We start from the raw sequence: 26,023 nt of genomic DNA, 5'->3' as shown, positions 1-26,023 counted from the left end.
TGATTTAAGATGAACCTAAACCCTTGGCAGTGAGTGCATACGTGTGTGCGTGCCGCACTTGAGTTTCTAAGGAAAGCATCCTCCTCGGCCTAACTAAACCTACTCTACATGTAATGAAAGCCAACGGCTGTCACATTTAATCACATTGCTATTCACCTCAAATTGCCTAATTAAGTATATCCATTCTTCTAGGGAGCTAGCTATATATAATCGTCTATAATATGGGGAGTTTTCAAGTTATACAGCTAGGGTTTCCCACTACTAGAAGTCTTGGATCGAAGGGACATTAATTCTCCCTTGGTGTTTGGCGTAAACACCACCAAATTAGGCTGAAGCCGGTGTTTAATTAACGAATTACGGGGTCGTTTAATCTAGGCATGTTACTGCTGATTCGGATTCAAACTCTTGAGATATTTGTCGTCACGTATTTTGTTAGAAACACGGCAAAGACAAAACAAATCAAATGACACGAAACACTCATTTTAAAACCTTAGTGGAAAAAAAATAGCATATCAGTGATGACCACAATATGAGGCTTACAGAGTAGAGGATTTTTAAAATGAGTTGTTAGCTCCATCATGTGCAGCTACAAATTAAGGTATATATAACGGGCACGAAAAGGCTTGGAGTCCTTATTGAAACTTAAGAAAGTTAAAATACACAGTTCATTGAATCACCGAATGGGAGGGGCCAAATTAAAATATGCTCCGTTGAAAACTATAACCCTCATAAGAAATTCAACTATATTAGGAAATAAATGCTAACACCTCTGGATTGGGGTGAGAGATAATGAAAAAATGGGGGTATACGTTGGTGGTGTTTTTTTAACTTAATGTTTTAGGAGTATTCTCTATGATAACACTGCATATATTGTTTTCTAGTTGAAGAGAAAAATAATAGATTGCATGCATCACACGACGCATATACCTAAATTATTCCATCATTAAAAAAAAGAGAAGTAATTATCTCTCCTGCATTATGAGGTAGAACGTCGAATGGGCTCTGAAGGATGCATGTTTGAAATGCCTGGACTTTATCTGAACTTCATAAAAGTTCTCAAATTGCAACCAAGACTTTAGTGCATTCGACCAATGCGGTCGGTAATTATTTGTGACACGTGCAATCCTGTGTCGAGCGAGGGGACGTTCGGACGTCCATTTCGGGAAAGCAGGAAGAGCGACGGTTGGAGTTGATGCGTGTGGCCCTTCGCTTTTGGAGGTGCACGTGATGGCTTCCCCTCCTACCGGCAAAGGCAAAGCCACGAAAAGGCGTGTTACTTTATTTTCAGAACACTACAACTCGTAAATATGTATATATACTTATACTATAATATATATATTCATATAGAGTCTAATGAAGATTAGAGATACGAAATATAAAGATTGACAAAGCCATTGTATGCGTTTCATTATTAATAGATACGTCATCTACCGCTGAAAGAAAATTCTGTTTTGATGAAATAAACAAAAAGCAAGTCTGAAATTTGATCCTTGATGAGTAGAAGTTACACCCACCTCCACTAACCATCCAAAATAATGCTCGGTTTTCACGCTATCTTTGTTAATGAAGCCAGTGAGCCTTCTCATCTGATCCATCTACCTGACCAGATAATCGTCCTGCACAGCAGAAAACAAAAAGTGTCCGTCTCATCGCAAACTAATTAGTAATTGCTAATAGCTGATGGTAGATTGTTTCGATTTGTTTCATCACAGCAGAAAACAAAGTGTTCGTCTCATCGCAAACAAAATGTGTCCGTCTAATGCATCCTTAATTTCCCTGTCTCCTAGATGCGATGTTAGGTACATTAAATAAATTTATAATTGGTTAAGCAACCTTAATATATATCTTTGTTAATGTCCTAGAGGTGTTTCTTTTTTGAGTTGCGTAAGAGACTAGCTTCGTGGGCTTCGTATCTCTATCTTCTAGGCCTTTGGCCCATCATATACTTCAAAGGGCCCAAAAAAAAAACGAGGAGAAGAAGCAATGCCGCTGCCGCGGCGTGCCACCGCCGGGCGCCGACGGATTCATTCCGAGACCCTCGCCGCCGCCGCCAGAGCTACTCTATTGGGAGGTGACGGCCTCCTCAACCTCCCCTTCCCCACCTGCCGTGGCATTTTTGTTCCAGAAACGACGCCTCCCCCGTCGAAGCGGCTCCTCGTCGGCCCGCGCACCGGGCGTCGCTGGAGACCTCGCCGCCCCTCCCGTCCGTTGCCGGTGAAGACATAAAAGGTAAACGCTTAACTCGTTCGTAGCGTCTGTAGTTGAATGGAGACCTGAAATCGGTCCTGGGAAAATACAGTGACCGATGAGCGTGCTGCTGTCGCTTAGCTTCTGGAATCTGGATCCCTGTGGATTGCGCTTAGGAGGAGAGTGCCGAGTCGAGTTCCTAGTGCCGATAGGGAATCTCTAGTGGCCACCATTGGCATTGATGCAACCAAATTGGAGCAATGCTAGTGGCAGGCTGGCAGCATATCAATTTAAACAAATCTAGAACTTCTGAAGGCCCGATTGCCGATTCCACCTACTCTTTTGCCACTTGGTTGTGGAAATCATCTGTATGCTTCGCTCTACTTATGCTGTTTGTTCCTGTTGCATTAGTTCTCGTCATTTTGTTTGCGCTTTCAATGGGAGTTACTTCCTCCAGGTATGGTTGATGAAACTGTAACCTAGTGTGTGTTGCTTTTCAACTTCGTGGCAACTCGTACTAGTCACTCAAAAATGTGTCCACAAACACACAAGATTATGCTGATATTCTGTACGATACAGTTGTTCCTAAATGTCCTGGGCCTACAGATGAACAAAGGATACATCAAACACTGGTAGTACAATTATCGAATACAGTAAATTGAACGATAATAGTTGTGGTAAGGTAGCTACATAAATTGCCCAGGTAATGTCTACTGAGGCCTCTTTAATAGCTAAAATACATGTTCAAGATACTTAGGACCTTTTATTTTTCTGACATTTGTCTTGGTCTCTAGGATTCAACAACCTTCCAGTTCAGATGATTATGTCTGGCATGTGATATTCAGCGTTGTAGCACCTGCACAAGACCTCCTTCATTGATGGCCTTGACGATGGTTTTGTTCCTGTGCAAATTAGTTCTAGCTTGAATACCAGTTACACCTCATGGAAGTAGGATGTATCTTGTATATTTTCGTCAATTACATCAATTAACTGAAAGCCCTCTTCTTGAAATTTCCGCCAAGCCCATTGCGTCAAATTCTCATGCCCACCACCCTCATCAATTGCATACCTCCCAGTTGTGAGCTCCAAGAGAACCACACCAAAGCTGTAGACATTGACTTTCTCGTTGATTTTTCCTATGATTCCAAATTCTAGCAAATAGTCGTATAGTCATACCACTGAGTTCAAATAAGTGAAAAAGAAGATACAAAGTTCTTACCTGGAGCCATATATCCAAAGGATACAACCATCGCTGAGATTGACTCTGGCTTGCAAGCTTTAGCAAGTGCACGGGCCAGCCCAAAGTCTGCAATCTTTGCTTTGAACTCAAGATCCAGTAGAATATTGCTGGACTTGACATCACGATGTACTAGAGGTGGAGAGCAGTCATGGTGCATGTAACTTAGTCCTCTTGCTGCATCAATTGCTACTGACATCCTTGTTGGACAATTCAACCGTTCAGTTGTACTGGTCAGATCTTTCTGATCCAACCACTCATTTTTTAGATAAAAGGAAATAATTCCGGCCTTTTGTATCCTCCGATGCATGCAGTCCCTTAAAGTTTATTACATAATCTCACCCTATATGATTTAAGTACCAAAAGGGAAATATTTGCATCATCCGATGCAAAGCGACTTTTATTCATTATTATATAGACTTAACATCGGATGACCCACTTATTCTATAATTAAGCCGTCATCCATTCTTGGCGAACATATCTATGGTCACCACCTCTAAAAGCATGAGAAGCCTTAAAAAAGTCTTCCTTTTGATCCTCCTTCTGTAGCAATCTCCAGAACCACAACCAATAGGTCTCCTGAAAATTGCCTGCAATATCGATATATTAGGAATATGATTGAATATCATATTATTACGACAGAGCCATATTAACCAAAAGATGGCCGTTACCCTAACTAACATCTTGTTCTTAGTTCTCGCTCCCTTCTCTCTTAGCCAACTACCCATGATGTGACCCGTACTGCTAGGTTTTCTAATACCTAAGGCAATAGAGATTATGTGCCAACAGGTTCTAGCAAGGTGGCATTGAAAGAAAAGGTGATTAATGGTTTTATTCTGATTGCAAAAACAACACTTTTGGTTTCCATTCCAGTTTCTTTTGAGGAGATTATCCTATGTCAAAAGAACACTTGTACCTAAGTACCACAAGAAAACCTTAATCTTAAGCGGAATCTTGAGTTTCCATAGACCTTTGGCATTGCTAATGGTAGGTCCTTATATCATTTTCATATACATGGATTGGACTGAGAATATTCCATGTGCATGCAAATCCCACCTAAAAATGTCTTGTTCATTACATAATTGAACAGAAGCAAATTTTGACACCATATGTTGCCAAGCAATTAATTTATCCTCTACAATCGGTCTGTGAAAGGAGAGATTAAGTGGTAACGATTGCATAACATCTGCCACTGTGGCTTGTCTCTTTCAAACCACATTATACAATGTCGGATATTGCACACTGAGGGGATTATCGCCTAACCATATATCATTCCAGAACTTAATCTAGCCGCCATTTTGAACATTTGAGGAAGTTATTTTTAACTATCATAAGCCCAGACCAGAAATGAAAATCACCTGATTTCCCTTCCACCTGGGTAAGTGTTTTACCGCAGAGATATTTGTTTCTAAGCATTCTTTGCCATGGCAAACACCATCCTCATTAAGTAGCTGATAAAGTCACTTGCTAAGGAGGCTTATATTCATAACTGAGAGATCGACAATACCAAGTCCTTCCTGGTCTTTTGGCGGGCATAGAATGTTCCATCTAGCAAGTTTATATTTTTTCTTATGGTTATCCTCTTGCCAAAAGAATATGAATCGAAAATAGTCCAATCTTTTAAGCACACCCTGGGGAATCTGAAAGAATGACATCATGAATATAGGAAGACAACTTAGGACACAGTTGATGAGCACTAATCTGCCTCCTACAGACATAAGTTTCCCCTTCCAACTGCTTAATTTCTTTTCGAACCTCTCTTCAACATGTCTCCAATCCGTACTCCTTAGTTCCTTATGTATCATTGGAATATCGAGGTATCAAAAGGGTAGCTGCCCAATATCACAAACAAATAATTGTGCGTATTGGTCATTCCATTCTTTAGCATCACCATAACAGAAGAGTTCACTTTTATGAAAGTTTATCTTCAAACCTGAGAGTTGTTCAAGCACACAAAATATGAGCTTCATATTTTTAGCCTTTTTGAGATCATGATCCATAAAGATGATAGTATCATCTGCATATTGCAGAATTGATAAACGGTCATCCACAAGGTGTGGGACAACTTTATCGATCTGCCCATCCTCTTTTGCTCTTGATATTAGTATTGCTTGTATATCAGCCACAATATTGAAGAGAATAAGCGAGAGGGGATCACCCTGTCTAAGTCATTTGTGAGTTTGAAAATAAGGTGCAACTTCATCATTGACCTTAATTCCTACATGTCCCCCAGACACAACATTTTGGATCCAGTCACATCATTTTGCTGAAAATCCTTTCATTCTCATAGTCTGTTGGAGGAAGGACCATTTGACTTTATCATATGCCTTCTCGAAATCGATCTTAAGAATCACCTCATTCTGCCTTTTCTTATGCAATTCATGGATGGTCTCATGGAGTATTATGACCCCTTCCATTATATTACGACCAGTCATAAAGGCTGTTTGCGTAGGACGGATTATTTTTGCAGCCACAATATTTATATGATTAGTGACCACTTTGGTAAATATTTTAAAGTTGACATTAAAGAGGCATATAGGATGGTACTCTTGTATTTTCAAAGCAATACTTTTTTTAGGGAGAAGCGTAATCACGCCGAAATTCAAGCTATAGAGAGAAATCTCCCGCGTGAAAATCTCTAAACATATCCAAAAGATCATTTTTGATGACTTCCCAAAAAAACTTGATAAATTCAGTCGGAAACCCATTCGGTCCAGTAGCTTTATTATACTCCATTTGGAAGATTGCCCTTCTTATCTCTTCCTCCTCGAAAGGTGCAGTGAGTATCTCATTTTCAGTATTAGAAACCTGAGGAATGTCATGTCGTAATGACTCATCCATTGCAAAATTATTATGTTCAAGTTTGCCGGACAAACCCTTATAGTACCTTGTGATATATTTCTTGAGGTTGGCATCACTAATAATAACACCCTCCTCTTGTTCCAGTTTATAAATTGTCTTCTTCCTATGTTTCCCACTAGCTATTAATTGGAAATATTAGTATTATCATCTCCTTCTAGTAGCTCTTGGACCTTTGCTTGTTGATACCATTCAAGCTATTCTTCTCTAAGAATATAAGCTAACCTTTCATTAAGATAATGTTTGAAAGCTATCTCATTAGTCGTTAAAGGATTATGCTCCACCTTCTTATCAAGCTCATCAATTTTCGTTGTTAGTTGTTTCTTCTCCTTTTTGAGTATGCCTGAGGTATGTTTGGCTCAACCCTTCAAATATTGTCGCAACGCTCTGATTTTGTTTTCCCAGCTTTCAACATAATTATTTCCTCGCTGCTCCGATTGCCAAATGTTGGTTACCATTTTGTGAAATCCATCATGGATCAACCATCCCAATTCGAATTTAAAGAGTGGTTGTTTACCATGATAGAATGCAACCCCCGTATTGAGTAAGAATGGAGTGTGATTAGATCAGGACCTATCAAGTGCCTCAACTGTGACCTACACGATCCAACTTTTCATAAGTTGGTGGGACTAAATCATTTGCCTATGTAAATTGTCTCCCAATCATTTTGATTTCCTGAAGATCCAATGTATCGATGATTGCATTGAAAACTCGAGGCCATCTAGGATCAAAATTATTGTTATTCTTGTCCTCAGATCGTCTCATAATATTGAAATCCCCCTTATAATCATTGGGTTAGATACCAAACTACACAAATTAGCCATCTCTGTAAGAAAATCAGCTTTATCTTCATCTTGGGCCAGTCCATAGACCGTGTATAATGCCCAAGGAAATCCATCATCTTTGTTTTTTAAGAGAAATTTTGATTAATAATCTCCCTCAACAATGGAACCAACATCAAAAGTTGATGTATTACCTCCCATAACCATATCACCAGATCTACCTCTTGGAGGTATAGTGTGCCACAGATAATCCATGCCTCCACATAGATGATTAAGAGTAGCAGTAGAAAAATTACTTCTACCTGATTCCGTGATTGCAAGAAAATCAAGGTGTTGTTCTTTAACTATGTTTGATATATAATTATGCTTAGCCAAGTCTCCTAGACCTCTTGGAGGCATAGTGTGCCACAGATAATCCATACCTCCACATAGATGATTAAGAGTAGCAGTAGAAAAATTATTTCTACCTGATTCCATGATTGCAAGAAAATCAAGGTGCTGTTCTTTGATTATGTTTGATATATAATTATGCTTAGCCAAGTCTCCTAGACCTCTGCTATTTAAAAAAAATTCTTTCATTATATAACTAATTTGGATGGAGTTTTTGACTTATTGGGAAGGCGAGTAACCTTCCCCTTACTGGACTTTTTCTTTCTAGTCACCACATTTAGATCGCAGCATATATGATCTAAGCCCTCCTCACCGAGGGCCTCAGATAAATCATGGCAGTGACTGAGTGTCACGTCCACTTCGTCCATGTCATCATCATCCTCAAGATTATGCGAGGGTCGTGATAGACCCTTATATTTTTTGGTAACCTTAGAAATAAGAGTTTTAGCCGAAACAGATAATCTATCAACTTCTATGTTTTTAATAGAGATAACAGATTGATTGATAGCTCTATCATCTCTACCCATAGTAACTCCTAGGTTCTTAACATTAGAGGTAATAACTGGCAAAGGCAAAGAAAGGAAAGATAAATTATGTGTACCTTCCTCCAGATTACGCTTTGCCGTCAATCACTTAGCTTTGGTCATTGTACTTTCGTCACCAACAACTCTATTGCTTGATCGCACTCCACCCTTGTTATCATCCAGAATGATGAATATAGACACTTCTTCTATGCTGTCTGTAGCTCCATCGTTCATCTCTTTCTTAGCCATAGCTAGGACTTCCTTCAATCCATCAATGAGAGGAAGGTCCTGAAGAGCGTCTACCATTGCCTTGTTAGTCTTATTGGCTTTAGTTCCATTGTTCTTGCAAAGGGCTTGTAGTCTCCAACAAGGAAGTTTACTTAGATCTGGCACAACATGTGAAATTATCTTCACCGCTTCAGAGGGTGCATGACTACCACCTGAAGCGGCCATGCCCACACCACTGAGCACCGGAAGGCATTCAGCCGAAGTAGCCAAACCCACCCCGGCAGACCACACACTTCATTCTCAACCGAGGTCATACGATCCACAATCGTCTTCTCTTTCGCTGATACAGAGAGCATCACGCCGGAGTCAGCTCAATCACCGTCTGGCACGTCAAGCTTGGCACCGTTCACCTCATTATTCCCGATCGAAGCAATTATCGCCACCGGCGTTTGCACATCCGCCACAGTCGCAGGGTCACCACGCGCGGGACCAGACTTCACAACCATCTCACTCGCAGCCACGACCAGCTCGTCACACGCGTCATCATGCATCTCCACATCTGGCAGAACTGGAGCCTCCGGCATCAAGAGTGGACCATCCGCCTCACCTGGCAAACCCGGAACCTCCGGCATCAAGAGCGGACCATCTGCATCTTCTATTGGTAGTTTCATGTGCATAGACTGCAGCTCTGGGGCTCGGTCTAGCGCATCAGAAAGGTCCGCTGACGCCACAACAAGGACTGGAGCAACCATCTGATCCACAGACACAAAAACAATGGCCAGCTCCACCTCCTTCTCAGCCATCAACTTAGGCCAGACCAGCATCTCGGCCGAGTCCATCCCCAGCGAACGTACCTCCACTCCAGTCGAGCCCAGATCGATCACAGAGCGGTTGGACCCACCATTCATCTCTGGATCAGAAGCAAGGGACTCCAGTGCCGAGTCACCGTCAACCTGCACCATAGTATCCATACCAGAGAGTCTTTGAGTGATATGATTCTACCTTGTTCATCCCATCTATGGTCATAGAGTTATCTTCTGCAATTATCATGTCTGCTAGCTCATACAACAACTTATCGACTGCCTTATCCATTATATTTTCAGCCATTGCTCTAACTTTTTCATCATCTTTTGTTGCATCCCCGGCATTCGATTTATCCTCTTGCATAGCATCTTCCATACTTGTGCTATCAGAAGAGTTTGCCTTGTCCCCTCCTGTATCATTCTTCGGTCTTTTGCTCTCTCTGTCCTCCATGTTTTCGTCCTCCTCCAGATGCTGGTCCTCATCCTCATTACCATTAGCATTGTGATCTTCCCATTTCCTATCATGTAAGATCTTGTCAACCTTGAAATAAATCTCATAGACAACATCATCCACCACAATATCGGTGGCATCCGGAATACCTTTAACGTCTAAGACAACAGCAAGAATGCGAACCACATCTATTTTCTTCGTGTACTTCATGTCCACCTTCAAAGTAGCTCCAAGAATAGTTCCAACTGCCCAAAGTGGCATGAAAGATCGAATCTCGTGAGGGACACCATATATATCCACCCACACTTTCTGGAGGTACTGTTGTGGTTCAATCTTATTCTCCCATTCTTGGAAGGTCATCACCCCCTGACCATGCTCAGTCCTCACATCTTTGATGGCAACCATCCGTTGCAGCTCCACTTTACACAGAAACTGGACAACAAACCCATCTCCATGATCCTGTATTATCCATTGCCACTTCATCGGAATAAGGCGTGCCAACTCAGATTTTATAAGGTCAACCGGTACTACACCTTCTGTGATGCGGATTAAGGCTGTTCCACTTTCTCTCTTGGGTATTTTGCTTGCCAAAACACCAACCGTAGGTATCTGAAAGAAGCCAAGATGATCACCAGCAAAACCACAGAATGTTGTAACCGGTTTTGGAGCTTGTAACAGAGGGCATGCAGGGGTTATATGCTCCTCATCACAAATGCAACAGCACAGAACCCCCTTCAACTTTTTCCCTGCAACATCTGTGCCCTTTTTAAGCCCGCATCCATCGGCCATGTTTGCCTGACGTTTCTTGCTATTATCATCCCGATGTGCTTCATGCTGTGCAGTTGCACTTGAGGTAGCAGCGGTCGAGGTTTCCGCTTTATCTTGAGCCAGCGGTGGCAGAACGTTGCCACCTCCTCTGTAGCCACGACCATCACGTGGGCCGTGACCACCTGTTCCACGACTACCAATTCCAGCGGTGCGGCTACCATCGAAACCACGGCCTCGGCGGCTCTGATCATGACCTCCTCCGCACGCACGTCCAACCTGGGCTCCAGCCCTAGGGAAACGAGGATTTCCCCCATTCCCATGGCCATAGCCCCTACCGCCGCCATCACCTCCGAAACTGCGTCCACCACCAGCCATGCCGAGCCGAACCACCGATGCGTACGATCGTCTGCCGTTCGAGCTCGACGAGATCTGCAGAGAAGAAGGATTAGGGTTTTTAGAAGGTAGCTGTCGCATGCGAGATTTGAGATGAGCCAAATCAGGAAAGCGTCTGGCCCAAGCAGACGCGGGCCCATCAACCAAAGCCAGCCCAGCCTCGAATTTCGAATTTTGAACACGCGAGAAACCAGGATCTAGCGCCGCTGATGCAGGCTCGTCGGCCGAACCTCCCCGCCAGACCAGATGCTCCGGCAAAAAGTAGCTGAGAGTACGCGGTGGGGTGCGTCGAGGCTTGGGCAGTGGACCGATCCAAGCCTTTAGCGAATCCCCTAGCTGCGCATCGTCGGTCACAGGAACGCATGCCAGAACTAGACAATCAACATCCTCGGCGAGTTCTGTCGTGGTGCACCCATCCTGCATGGCATTGACCACAATGTGGATTGCTGATGAAGAAACATCAGCAACCACCCTAAGCGGCCCATTATCCGTCATCGTCGACCCCGAGTTCGCTGAGTGAAAAAACCTGGCCTTCAAAGCCTTGTCAAGATGATCATGCGCTTGACGGAGAAGATCCACTTCCTCCGTCCTCCTTTCCCGCACGACCTCAGCAGCCACGGCCTTGCGATGCCGGCGTGCTACCTGGATCGCCGGTAACTAGTTGAATCGCTGCATGATGAAAAGTGATCTTCATAAGTGTGCACGTATCGAGATTACATGTTTTTTCTCTTGAAAGATACCACTCATATAGGCTACTGTGTTCCATATATTCATAGATCAGAAGCTTTGACTCGGAGCTTGATATGCAGCCAAGAAACTTGATGTTGTTAACATGTCGGATAGATCCAAGAGTCTCAATTTCCACTTGAAACTGCTTTTCGAGCATATCATGTTCCCTGAGGCGATCCCATAATTTCTGGACAGCTATAACCTCGCAGTTGGTGTTATCAAAGCAGATCTTGTATACCTTTCCTGAGCCACCACTGCCAACAAGGTTTCTGTCTGTGAGTCCAGAATGAATGTCTTGAACATTGTAATTAGGGGTTTTGAAAGTTGTCAGCTTCCACTGTGGAGATTGAGCAATATCTTTCAGCCATGTGAGGAATGCCCTAATCTTATTGAAACCAAACAGCCCTGTGCACATGAGAATGGTTGAACCTAGGGTCAGGAAAATGATTAGAGACCTCAAGTGCTTATCTTCTCTGATACACATAGGAAGGTTTCCAAAATGGTTTGAGGAACATAGAGTGGGATTCGATAGAAAGCTATATTTGAACCTTTTAGTCTAGAAAGGAGGTGGAATCTGGCCACTCGGTTACTAGAGAGATCAAGGACGCCTGGGTTCAACTGTGCCAATTTTTCTGGTATTAGACCAAAGAAGTTGTTCTCAGAGAGGTCTACTATATAGACCGTCTATTGGCTTCCCAACTGTGTCTAGGATCTCCCCAGAGAGGTAGTTTTTGATAAGGTTGAGCTCTATGAGGGACGCTAGGCACCAAATCCTTGAAGGTAGCAACCCTGATAGCTTGTTTTGAGCGAGAGTCAGGAGCTACAGCAGTGCATGATCAATGAGGTTTGCTGGGATTTCACCAGAGATCAATTTGTTTGTTGCCGACAAGGAAGATAAATTGTCAGCCGATGTTGGTAATCTGCCAGAGAATCTGTTGGTGCTGATATCAATTGTTGTAACATTTGGACCTAATTCACTCAGCAGTGAGGCAGTGAGAGCATTCGCCTGGACCATGACGGTGGTTAGGTTCGGGAACAACCATATACCAGCTGGAAACCTGCCTGTAAAGTGGTTTGCAAACTCCTACGGGTCGAGAGAGATGCTGGAAGCTCACCAGATAAACTGTTATCAAACAAAACAATGTCATACAGGGTTGATGGAGCTGCCGGCGCAATCGAGCTGTCGGAGTGCTCCTGTATCAATCTCCGAACACACACACGAGCTGGAACACAAGGACTTGGTACTGCCGGAGAACTGAGTAGTTTTTTTCCTTTTTATTGATCAGCTATTTATAAACAAGCTAATAGCTAACTGCCTAAACTAGTGCGCCATGACCTCAAACAACCGTGCCATCCCACGGCCTCAAACCACGACGCACACGACTCTGAAAAAACGGAAAGAGCGTGGGCGCTGCATGAACACATCACAGCGTCAGGCCTCCCATGGACGCGCACGGCCACGAACTGACCACGCTCACTAGCTGAAATGAAAAAAAAGAAGCTAAACATGCGTGGATTATCTGACAATCTTCCCCCTAATTCATGCATTGTTCATTCAACCTTGACCACGCCGATCTGTCGGCGCAGTTCTGTGAATTGAACATGCCCAAGCGGCTTCATTAGGATGTTCACCAGTTGCTCCTCATGATCGGCCCATCCAAGCTTGATCTTTCTCTTTTCGACGCACTCCCGAATGTAGTGGTATCAAACGTCGATGTGCTTGCTTCGGTCGTGGTAGATAGGATTCTTGCAGAGAGAGATTGTGGACTTGTTGTCCACCTTAAGCATTGGTGTGCGGGGCTCCAAGTTGAGCATGTCACCGAGCAGCCGCGCCAGTCACACACCCTAACTCGCCACATTTGTCGTGGTTTTGTATTCAGTTCCACAAGTTAACAGCGCTACCACCTTCTGCTTCTAGGCTTGCCAGGTGATGGGGCAGCTGCCAAGAAAGTACAACACGCTAGTCGTGCTATTGCGGTTGTCGATGTCGTCGGCCATATCGCTATCACTGAAGCCTAGTAGCTCCAGCCGCGTGTCGCGCTCCCTTGGGTAGAGGTCCCCGCAGTCGTGTGTGCCTGCGATGTATCTCAACATGTGCTTGATGGCGACCAAATGATCTTTGCCCGGATCCTCCATGAAATAGCCGACATAGCCCACTGCATAGGCCAGGTCAGGTCGGGCGTTCACCAGGTATCAGAGACTCCCGACGATGCTCCGGTATAGGGTTGGGTCGATCGCCGGTAAAGTGCTCGACTTGCTCAACTTCAGCCGCAATTCCATGGGCACATGGCTCGGATTGTAGTCCGCCAGCCCTGCCTTCTCCAAGATCTTCAATGCGTACGCCGCCTGGTTCAACGTGATGCCGCCCGCGCTCTAGCGCACCTCGATGCCGAGGTAGTACCTGAGCAATCCCAAATCGCTCATGCGGAATCACGCCTTCATCTCCTCCTTGAACTGGCCAATCTCACGAGCGCCGGAGCCAGTGATGACCAATCTCTTGGTAGGTCATGGGCTCGACAAGAGCAGCAGCTGTGAAGCCATATTGCTCAGGTGGATGAATAGTACAACGATCACGTAGATCATACCGAGGTGGAGACTTCGGAGCAGGACCGAGAAGAGACAGAGAAGAGTCAGGCTGTGGAGGATGTTGGGGACGACGAGCGTAGAAGTAAGTGATCTCACGAGGAGAAATCGCTGGAGGAGGTGGTGAACCAACTGATGGTGGAGCGGAAGGTGATGAGCGTGGAGATGATGGTGGCTGTGGCGAAGGAGCTGGGGAGAGTGGTGGTTGTATGGAGCAGGATGGCAGCGAAAGATGTGAGGATGGTAGTGGAAAAAACAAATCAGGAAGAGTCGGGGAAGAGAGAGATTGCTGAAGTGGATAGAGAACTGGTGGAAGAACGAGGATAGTAAGAATGGGAATCGTCAAAGGTGACATCCTGAGATATCCTCATCCCACGAGCAACAAGGTCATAACAACGATAACCCTTGTGCTCCGTACTGTAGCTGAGGAAAACACACTCAATTGACTGAGCAGTCAGCTTAGTGCGCTCACGAGGTGGAAGAAGAACATAGCAAACACACCCAAAGCACCGAAGGTGACTGTAGTCAGGAGGTGTGCCATAGAGACGCTCATAAGGAGTACATCTTTAAAGAACAGAGGACGATTACCTGTTAATGAGAAAGACAACTGTGGAAACAGCCTTAGCCCAGAAGTGGAGTGAAAGGTCAGAAGAGATCAGAAGAGCATGAGCAGTCTCAAAAATGTGACGATGTTTGCGCTCTACAACTCCATTCTGAGCATAAGCACCGGGACAAGAGAACTGAGCAAGAGTGCCATGATTAGCGAGATAGCGACGATGAGCATCTGAGATGTATTCACCAGCAGAGTCGGCACGAGAAGCGCAAATGATAGAGTCAAACTGAGTACGAATCATAGTAGCAAACTGCTGGTAAATGGAAAGGAACTGGCCACGAGAAGACATAAGGTAAATCCAAGTAAATCTCGAATAATCATCGACAAAGATCACATAATAGGAGTGATCTCTTTTCAAAACGAAGGGAGAACACCCCGACAAGATCAAAAGGACGCTGAGATACAGAATTACTAGAAGGATAAGGGAGTTGCAACTGTTTACCAAGTTTGCAACCCATACAATGAAGAGCAGGATCATCAGAAACAGGATCTAAGACTCCACTACCCACCAAGGTGGAAAGTCTAGAACTTGAGAGATGTCCTAGATGGCGATGCCACTGTGCAAACGTGGTGGTAGAGGAAGTACCTGATACGATGGCAGAAGAACTAGATGATTGGCTGTCTAAAGTAGCATAAGGAAGACGCAGCCAATCAAGCTCCCAAAGGCGCTGAGAGTCATGACGCTTAGGACCAGTCCCCACCAGAAGCCCAGAACGAAGATCCTGAACACAACAAGTCAGCCTCAAGAATGATACGACAGCCATGATCAATGATCTGACCAGAAGACAAAAGCTGCAGAGTGAGTTTAGGAACATGAGAAACTGTAGGAACATAAAAGGAGGAGGTAGAGAGTGTGCCCCATCCTACAACAGGAAGGGAGATGCCGTTTGCAGTCTGAACTATGAGTGGTGAGCTAGGAGACGACATAGAAGATAGACGAGCCGAATCTAGAGTCATGTGAAAGGTGGCACTAGAATTAAGAAACCATTTGGATGATATACCTGTGTGGGAAGAACGAGGTGGTGTGGAACCAGAAGCCTAAGCAGTAGTCACGGATGCTGAGGTAGAAGCTGCAGTAGTCAGACGGCGGAATAGCCCGAGGACCTCCTGCTCAACAGCAGACACCGAGCGAGAACTCGACTGAGTGAAGGGTCGACCTGACCCTGGGAGGAGCGTCCACCACAATGTGCCTGCTTGTCATGTTGCTTCTTACGACATGCCTTAGCAAGGTGCCCGGGCTTGTAGCAGTAGTCGCAGACAACACTAGAAGGGGCCCCACCACCACTAGGGAGGGTTGTGGTGTCGAAGGAGGCGGAGGCACCTGGGAAGGTGTAGGAGTCGAAGAAGGGACTCGAGCAGCCAGGATGGAGGCAGACTGCTGAACCTTGCTCACACCTCTCGCTCGAAGACGTGTTTCCTTAGCACGTAGCTCAGGCATCGCCTCATCAAGCGATGGGCGCTAACGATGTGTCAGTAGCTGTGATTTGACAATCTTAAACTCATGGCGAAGCCGGGAGAGGACTTGTGAAGCCGAAGAGTCTCTCTAACTCCTATGGCGGTCATAGCACGTGCAAGTGCCAGCCTCATAGAACTCTGCACCCAAGCTGTCAAGACGGTGCCAAACTACACGCATCTAACGGTGGAACTTCTCCACAGTGGAGTCCAACTGACGAAGTGACTGAGCCTCCTCCACAACAGCAAGGTACATCGCCTCGTTATGAATCTCGTAACTGCGACGTAGGTGAGCCCACATCAGTTGCGTAGTAGCGATGCCCTTAAGAGACATCATGAGCTCGACCTCCATGCTCGCAAACAAGATCGCCTTGGCATAGGCCTCCTCACGAAGTTAGGTCTCGTAGACGGCGAGGTCGTACTGGTAAGTCTCCATCTCAGCCTCGAAAGCGTCAATAAGTGTGATCTTGGTATCATCATCAATCTCTGGTGAGTAACTGTGTGGAGTTGGAAGAGCGGGACAAGGAGGACGTGGCCGCTCGTCGATGAGATAACCCCGCAGCTGTTGACCACTCATGTGGATCTCTATGTGAAACGCAAACTCCCCCCCAGTTGGTGCTATTGAAGAAGACTGGGCACGTGGGCCAAAATAGCACCTGGCCTCCCAGAGGATGCTATGAAGGCAGACAAGAACAGAAAGAACACACCACGTACACGGCGGATGGCAGACGCGTGCGCACACAGCACACCCCTAGCGGCGGAGTCGAGCCTCGGGCGCACGTCCACCGATCACGTCTTCTTCGACCCCAGGCAGGAGCACATGGCGGAGGGAGCCAAGTGGCGACGACAGCTTGAATCGGACAGCAGGCGACGGGCCAGGCGCGGATGGGGCGGGGGCACACGTGAGGAAATGGTGGCCGAGGCAGGCTTCACCATGGCAGCGGCGGTCTGAATCGGGACAAGTCAAGCCGGGCAGCACCGTGGCAGCAGCAGCCCGATTCGGGACTGCAAGAGGGCGTTGGATCCGGAGCAGAGGGCGTTGGATCCGTGCGGAGGGGGAAGAGAAAGGGGAGGAGAGGTTGAGTTGCCTTCACCACAGCCGGCGGTGGTGGCTCACCGGCGACTGGCCGGTAGCACGCTAACGGCGGCGGCGGTGGACTGAGGAGTCTCTAATACCATGTTGAACTGGATAACTCAGTGTATTGCTGTGCCCAAAAGGTGAGATATACAAGGTATGGGTATGGTACATGTGCAGAAAGCACCCTATACTAGAGAGTAAGTACACACTGCATATACATCTGACATGAAAAGGGGGATTAGCCATGGCAGTTACCGTAGGCTCTTGTTAGGTTCATGTATTATATGCAGTGAAGCTCAAAGACCTGCAGTCAAGGTCTACTGTTAGTGATACGTAAGTCAAAGCAGGTCTTTCATTCCATTTTTACTGACTAATTTCTTTTGGATAATTCTATCTACACAACTGGCAATCGACTACTTCGGTCCCTCTAGCTGCCAGTGACTATTGAGGGATGCAATAATTGTGTCTGTACCAAGAGTGAAGACTCAACTATAGCCACCTGATCAGTGTGTCCTTGCTCACACAGTATAGAAAAATAAAAATTGTTTGTGCCAAAATATTCTGAAAAAAAGATATACCTTAGAACAGAAACTATGTCTCAATTTGAGCAGAGACCAGGTGTCTATCATTTTTGCAAGGTATCTAGCAAGTTAAGGGTATTGTTTGTAGATTCTTTGGAAGGAAAGTTGGTAATGGGGAATCTACTAGTTTTTGGGAAGATTTGTGCCTGGGTGGGATCACATTAGGTACCCAATTTCGAATGCTATATTTTTTCGATAAAGGAAGTTTTATTATCTATTATCGTTATAACAAGGAGATACAACTGCATAAGAGTTCACTCCTGATTTCTGCGCCATCAAGATGTACACAACCCGAAAGACAAGTACGAACACAAAAAAACAAAACTAAACAGACTCTCATTTGATGGGTGGAACTCGAAGCTGGCAGTATTATTGTGGTAGGCTCATGATCCGAAGCCTAGAACCCTATCCACGTTTGGCGAAGAGCGCTCTGATCGCTTGCTCCAGTCGCATACATGCTTCAACTACCACTTCTTGTGAGTTCGTCTACTGAAGCACACACCAAGTACGGAGCCAGTGTGTACATGCATATATAACCTGCAAAGGAGATGAAATTTTTCGCTTATTAAAATAATATCATTTCTATATAGCCTAGTGACCATCATAACGCCGTCTCTCCAGCCAGCATAAATGCTTTTAATCTATTACTTAGGCCTCGTAGCCAATTTTCCATCATATGAGATACGTTGCGGGGTCGGTAAAGGTTTATAGCAGTTTGGATGATGAACCATGCGAAACGGGCGAATTGGCAATCAAAGAAGAAATGCTTAATTGTCTCATTTTTGTGACAAAAGCAACACTTTTGACTCCCTTTCCATTTTCTTTTTACTTGGTTAACCTTGGGCAGTAGAACTTCTTGTTGGAGATACTAGAGGAAGATTTTGATTTTAGTGGGTATTTTCAACTTTCATATATTTTTATTATATTCGTTGTATCGATAAATTTTAGTGCCTGATATAAGTAATTCACCGAGAATTGTTCGTTTTTTTTGGTCAAAATCCATTTCACTCATCCCGTTCTTATGTGATATTGATGTCGCTTAGTTTTATCAAAAGGCTGTTCCAAGCTAGCAATTCTGGCCCGTTTAGATTCCGCCGGAATACAATATTCACATGAGGTGGATGTATCGTTTGGACCACTGTTTTTTTCTTTATGTCTCACTTCGCAGCTGGAATGATGAGTGAAGCATCATCTGCTCCACTTTGGTACCTTCATTCTCAAAGATGGATAACAAATCAGATTCTTGGAGGACACACTATGGTGAGTTACATCATTCCAGCTGAGAAGTGAGAATCCCCTTCTTTCTATTGGACCTGAGATAAAGATCTTGTTCCCAAATATATGTTTCTTAATAATTCTTGCCATCTGTCATCCTCATTAAACACTTTAAATAACTATTTACATAGTAGAGATATATTTCCTAGGCTATATACCTCACATTTTCAAAGAATATCACTGCGGTGTAGGTTTTTGAGGAAGGTTGGGCTCACATTCAGTTTCACTGGCACTATGGCGGATACTATGGTAATATGGGCAGTTGCATACGGGTGTTCCAAAGATCAAGATAAAGTAATGTGGATGTTGGGTTCCAAAATAAAAAATTTCTACGAATCCTTTTACATTGCTCTGAAAATGAATTTTCAGTTCCCTTATAAGTTTGTTTGGAAAACCAAATCGCCATAAAAAAATAAAGTTTTCCATTGGTTGGTGCTGAGGAACAGCATTAATAAAGAGATAACTTATTTCGAAGAGAATTGTACTGTAGTAACCATTGTGAATTCTGTAGTAACTTATTTCAAGCACTAGTTCTTTAGAAGCCCCATGGCTAAGTTTGTTTCATTGTTTGGTTTGCTATTCACCGCTTTTGTCCTGAGCAGTATTCCTGGCAAATGTCTACAAACTATTCGGTGGTTGGTTACAACGATTTCCTAAAGAAACAGATGAACTTACTGATTGCGTGTAGTGTGCCGTTTTGTTGGACTATATGAAAAAACCCCAATGCTGATTGTTTCAAACTAAAGTTCCACAAAAGATCATGTTTTACTTTTCCTTTTGAATTCATCACTGGATTAAATCATGGGCGATCCTGCAGAAAGAAGACCCAAGGTATTACGCGAAGGAGCTCGACAATTGCGTGAAATGGAATTCAAGATTGCTGAGGTCCAATGTGGATGGAACTGCGCTAGAAAGGCGATCCAAGTATGAACTTTGTTGGGGAATGTGGCTCATATTTGTCTGCTTGGTTCTTGTTTCGGCTGCTGCTTTGAAACTTTTGCTTCTGGGACGGTGCCTGCTGTGTCCATCTGTTTCTTGTCTGTTGTGCTCTAGACTCTGTAAGAACCTTTTGTTTCTGATTTTGCTAACTGAAATCAGGGAAACTACCTTCAGTTAGGAAAACATATATTCTTTTGACATCTTAAATTCCATGAATACCTGTTCATTTTGTAATACGGATATGATAGAATATTACTCTGGATGCCGCTTTTGAATTTGAAAAAAAATATCTGTTGATGGTGCATATGCACTAAGTACATCAATTGATTGTGCTGTTGATGGTTTTGTTGAAATAAAAGTGAATGACCTATATTTCCCTATAAACTTAGGTTTTTAGTGAGTTGGTTAGTGTATACAGTATAATATAGTATCAAAGCCAGATGTCTCAAGTTCGAGTACTAACAAATGCTATTAAACAAAAAATTACAACTGACTCTTATTTTCACGTCAGAAGCCTGAGAAAGTGTTGAAATATAAGTGAATTACCTACCTTTTCCTATAAGTTTAAGCTTTTGAGTGAGTTGGTTAGTGCATACAACTCATAAGGCTGGAGGAGAGCCGGGTCCGTCCGGGGAATTGGAAGAGAGGCTATGTTAAGAAGAGTAACATGTTGTTGCGTCCTTAAAAGAAAAAGAAAATATAGTTCTGATACTATGTTAAGAAGAACAATATGTATTCAATGGTCGTCTTATAAGGGCAACATATAGATTACATAAGAGAAACCCTATAATTAAAAGATTATCATAATAACCTTGACTATTATAACTTTAACTGGTTTATTATTCTGACAGATATGTACTTGAGAATTGCAGTTTGCTCAAGAGTTGGACCACCTCTACATGAAATAGCTAAGCAGCGTGGTTAGCGAGCCATGTTAAATCCTTGAAGGTATTCAATAGCACAAAGGAGGATAAAGGTAATACGCCTCACAGATTCTTGCAGTTGTCAATTGGGAAAATACAGTTGCATAATTAACAGTTGCCTTGTTGGTTTTAGGGAAATTCCATGGAGTAAGGCTCCAGTATAAAGCACATTCAACTCCATAGCTGAGCAGTCACTCTGATTTAGATGGTCCAGTCCTCAAATTCATCACTGACTAGTGAGTACCAGTGCACCTTTTTTTTGTTTCTTTTTTGTTTTTCATAGGAAAACCGGCAGGTGCTCTGCCTTTTCATTTAAATATTTATTTTAGATTGTAGTTGTAAACCTTGTTGATGTGACTTTGAAGTTTGGCGGTTGGGGTGCACAACTAATTCAAGAACCCAGAGAAGTTGAGAAAATTAAATCGAATCAAAATTCAGTAAGTTCTTTAGAGATCCAAAGAAATCTACCGGCATGCTCCAGATCTCCAAACGTCGACATTGCATTTTTCCAGCTCGTGTTCATTGTTTCTTGTCCCTTGTTCAGTTTTCTCAGTTCGTGCGGGCCACCGGATTTGTTCTTTATGCAGGACAACCTTCCCTACTTCGAAAAAACGGCACCATGTCACAGTCATCACAACTCACACGGCGAGTTCGCTTCCTGTGCCATCATGTCCTAGTGAGCATGCAGTACAGCAGTAGATAGTCCAAGCCGCCCACTAATACTGGCCTTTCCAGAGATTGTGCGGTCTCCTATCCAAAGTTTCGGAGAACTGAAAAGCAGCTCAGGATTTTTGTTACTATATACTACTACATGCTTCCTGACAGTGTTATCTTGGAGTAACTTATTAGCTATTTTTCTCCGTCACACCTTTTACCTTTAGAGCCATGCTAACAATTCATGCTCAAATCTGCTGAATTCACATAGCATTACAAGTTAACAGCCAGTAAAATTGCAGAAAAGAAAGGGGTTATAATGAGCCATATCTGCACTCAGTCGAAGCAAACTGTGGTCGTAAACCAAACGAGATAACTCATTATATACCACTGGGCCTATTTGCATGTCGTAATTTTCAAAAACCATGGTAATGAGAAACTGGAGCTTTAGAAATCAGAGTAACACAATACCACGGTTTAGAAGAAAAAAGAAGTCCTAAGTGGAGTTTCTAAAACTCCAAAAGAGAACACCCACACTTTTAACAATACTATGGTTGTCGAAACTACAAGATTTATTACATAGAAACACCCCAAGTTTTCTAAAACCAAAGTATTTTGTAAAGCCATAATATTTTTTCAAAACTCCACAAAAAAAAAACTTAGCATCCAGGGCATGAATAACTCAGACTCCAACCATTTTCCGTTGGATTCAAGCCCTTAGGGATCACTCCAAGAACTTGCGTTCGTGCCTCATGGGAGATCGGCTTATGGTACAGCTGCTAACTTACAGCCCCCTGGTCCTAGATAATGCATAATAATTTACTGTACTTGTACTAGCTCGGGATCTGAAGGACTGAGGATCTTTCAGCTGTGAGGTCAGCAAAGGCGGACCTCTTCCAAATTTCTGCATGGATGAGCTAGCACTAGCAGTAGCTATGTACTCTGCAGTACAGCCGAATTGCTCTTGCAGGATGCATGTCTGACTAAACCACATGCACCACGAAGTTACCTCCTGTCCTCGTCGTCGTCGGCCCACCTGCCGGAGTGCGACATGCTCCGTCGCCGGCTGCCTTTCTTCTTCGCCTCGAGGAGCGGCGCACCGCCACCCTCGTAGTACGTCTCGCACGCCTCCGCCTCGGCGGATATCCGGTCGCACCGGATGAGGTGGTGCAGGACCTCCTTCATGGACGGCCGATCCCGGGGGTTCTCCGCCGTGCAGATCACGCCGAGAGTGAACACTGACAGAATGTGCTGCTGCATGTAGACAGGGTCCCGGATGGTCTCGTCGACGACATCATTGAACGGAGCACCTTTCTGGTACCGGCGCCACGCCCATTCGGCCAAGTTCAGGTCGGCGCCGCTGTCGTTCGCGACCTTGCCGGTTGTCAGCTCTAGCAGGACGACGCCGAAGCTGTAGATGTCCACCTTCTCGTTCATCTTTCGCCTGTACCCATATTCTGTGAAATTGGTACCGATCAGTTAGCGTTGCAGTTACAAATTCTCACAAATTGAATGGCTGTCATGTTGATTGGGAGCTGAATTTAAGTTTCTCACCTGGAGCCATGTACCCGAATGTCCCGCCAATGGCTGACACGGACTCGGGCTCACCGGACTTGACAAGTATCCGAGAGAGCCCAAAGTCGGCGATCTTGGCGTGGAAGTCTGGGTCAAGCAGAATGTTGCTGGACTTGACGTCGCGGTGCACGATGGCCTGCGCGCAGTCGAGGTGCATGTAGGTGAGCCCCCTGGCCGCATCGATGGCGATGGACAGCCTCGTCGGCCAGTCCAGCGGCGCGGGTGCGCCCTCGCGATCCCGGTGGTGCAGCCACCGGTCGAGGCTGCCGTTCTCCATGTACTCGTAGACGAGCAGCTTGTCTTTCGGGCTGGAGATGCAGCAGAGCAGCTTCACGATGTTGTTGTGCCGGATGTTGCCCAACACCTTCACCTCCGACTCGAACTCCTTGTCCAGTTTCGCTTCCATCTTCCTTGTGTTCCATATCCTCTTGACGGCCACCATCCTGCCGCCGTCGCCGACGCCGCCCTCCACGTCGTGGCCGCGGGAGCCGAGGTGGATGCGGTACACCTTGCCCGACCCGCCGCTGCCGATCACGTTCTCCTCGCGGATGTTGCTGAGCACGTCTGACTCGGTGAAGTTGAGCCGGGTGAACGCCGTCATCTTCCAGTCGGTCAAGTCGTGGGCCTCGTGGCTGTCCTTCCGGCGCTGGAAGATCAGCCAAGCGATGCTGACGCTGCCGGCGAGGACAATGCCGGCGAGCATCGAGAAGAGGATGATCAGGCCCTTGGACAGCTCGTCGTGGGCGCCCCTGCCTCCGCCTGGACACGTTGGGAGGTTTGTGCCCGAGTCCGCCCTGGCGCAGAGCCGGTTGCCGAGGAAGCTGCGGTCGTACGCCGGGATCTGCAGCGAGGCAGGCACCTCGCCAGTGAGCTGGTTCGATGACATGTTGAGCAAGTTGAACACGTTGCTTATATCCGACGGTACGCTTCCGGTGAGCTCATTGTCGGACAAATCAAGCATCGTCAGCGTTGGAAGCAGCCCGATGCTGCCCGGCGGTATCACACCGGATAAGCGATTGCCGCTCAGGTCGAGTGAAGTGAGCTTCTGCAGCAGCTTGATTGATGTTGGTATGGAACCAGTTATCCTGTTTCCAGGCACCGACAAATCGGTAAGATTGGCGAGCTTGCTCATGTCAGACGGCAATTCGCCGGTGAGCCGGTTGTTCTCCGCATGGAATACTCTCAGTCCCATCGCCGACGTCGGGAAGGAGCCAGAGAATATGTTGTTCCCCATCTCAATCCGTGAGATGTTGGAGGATATCTCGGCCGGCAGAGTGCCCATGAAGCTGTTGTTCTGGATCATCACCAAGGTCAGCTTCGGGAACGACCATATCTTCGCCGGGAAGTCCCCGGAGAAACGGTTGTTGTAGAGCATCAGGTTGTTAATCAGGACGCAGTCCCCGAGGTTCGCCGGGAGCTCACCGGAGAAGCTGTTGTTGAAGACCACAATATCGTAGAGCTTCCCGTTGGCGCAGAGCGTCTCCCGCAGCGGGCCGGAGAGGTTGTTGTTAGACACCTCGAGGTTACCGAGCGGCGAGTGCTTACCGAGCTCCGGTGGGAGCTCGCCGGAGAGCTGGTTGTTGAATATCCGAATGTCACTGAGCCTCGGTAGCAGCCCGATGCTCGCCGGAATCGTGCCGGCGAACTGGTTGTTGAAAAGAAACATCAGGGTCAGGTTCTTGAGATTTCCGAAGGCTTCCGGTATCTCTCCGGTGAGCTGATTATTCGACACGTCAAGCTCAATCAAGTTCACGGCGGTGACGTTGCGTGTGAGCTCGCCGGAGAGGTTGTTATTGTACAGGTAGAGGCGCTGGAGCTTCCCGCGCTGCCACACCCAAGCCGGGATCGCGCCGGTGAGGTTGTTCAATGACATGGAGAGGAACGTGAGCTCCGTGAGGCTGGAGAACGCCTCCGGGATCTCTCCGATGAGATTCATGCCGCCCATCCAGAGAAAGGTCAGCTTGGTCAGCTTGGCGAACTCCCGCGGCACGGGCGCCAAAGCGAATGGGTTGTTGGCCAGCGTGAGCCGCTCGAGACCGGCGAGCTCGCTAATCTCGGCCGCCGGGTACGCGCCAGTGAAGTGGTTGGTGTCGAGGAGCAGGGACTTGAGCGCCGTGAGCCGCGTGACCGCCGCCGGCACAGCGCCGGAGAAGCTGTTGGTGGAGAGGTTGAGGTGCTCCATCGCCGGCGAGAGGCCGTCGATGTCGTCCGGGAGGGGCCCGGCGAAGCCGTTGTTGGAGAGGTCGAGGAAGCGGAGCTGCGCGCAGGCGTAGAGCGCGGCGGTGGGGAAGGCGCCGGTGAGGTTGTTGTAGGAGAGATCGAGGCGGGTGAGGTTCTTGAGCGCGCACACGGACGGCGGGACCGGGCGGGTGAGGTTCAGGCGCTGGAAGGAGAGCTCCGTGACGACCCGGACACCACCGCCGGTGGCGACTGCAGCGCACGTGACGCCGGTCCAGTTGCAGGGGTTGGCAGCAGCGGCGGGGTCCCAGGACGAGAGCTGCGGGGGGTTGCCCCAGTCCTTCTTGATGGCGAGCAGCGTGTCGCGGTCGCCGGCGGCGGCAGGCTGGGAGCTGCCCACCCCGGCGAGGAGCAGCAGGAGCAAGACAAGCAGAAGGGGGAAGCAGCAGCAGGTGCTCGACCCTGACATTATTCTACTCGGAAGCTTCGTCGGCGGTGAGCTGAGCTGAGGTGGGGAGAGACGGAGGGAGTGAGGCTTCTCGAGTGATGAATGGAGCTCGAGTGGCTGTTATACGTGCGAAAATAGGTCGTCAGTCAACGGGTCAAAGTCTTCGCGCTACCGATTAGTGGCGGTGGGGTCGGAAAGGACGGATTAGTGGAGCTGACGGATGGACCCTATCGATTTTGTTCTCTCTGTCCAACTGTCTGTTAGTGCCGAGCGACTTATGTCCTGTTTGTTTTCTGTTTTTGATTTTAGTTCGGTTAGAAGTTAGAAGTTAGAAATTAGAATAATTAAGTTCTGGAAAATTAGATTTTAAGAA

At 46.1% G+C, this 26,023-nt stretch overlaps 1 pseudogene; it reads right to left on the bottom strand.

Annotated features, from left to right (window-relative positions):
* Positions 1–21,808: 21,808 nt before the first annotated feature.
* Positions 21,809–25,757, bottom strand: LOC133883585 (receptor-like protein kinase 5; annotated as a pseudogene).
* Between the last annotated feature and the right edge of the window lie 266 nt (positions 25,758–26,023).

The sequence above is a fragment of the Phragmites australis genome, chromosome 10 (genome assembly GCF_958298935.1).
Source record: "Phragmites australis chromosome 10, lpPhrAust1.1, whole genome shotgun sequence".
In the NCBI taxonomy this organism is placed as follows: domain Eukaryota; kingdom Viridiplantae; phylum Streptophyta; class Magnoliopsida; order Poales; family Poaceae; genus Phragmites; species Phragmites australis.
The sequence above is the reverse complement of the archived record's forward strand: the minus strand, read 5'-3'. Positions and strand labels throughout refer to the sequence as shown.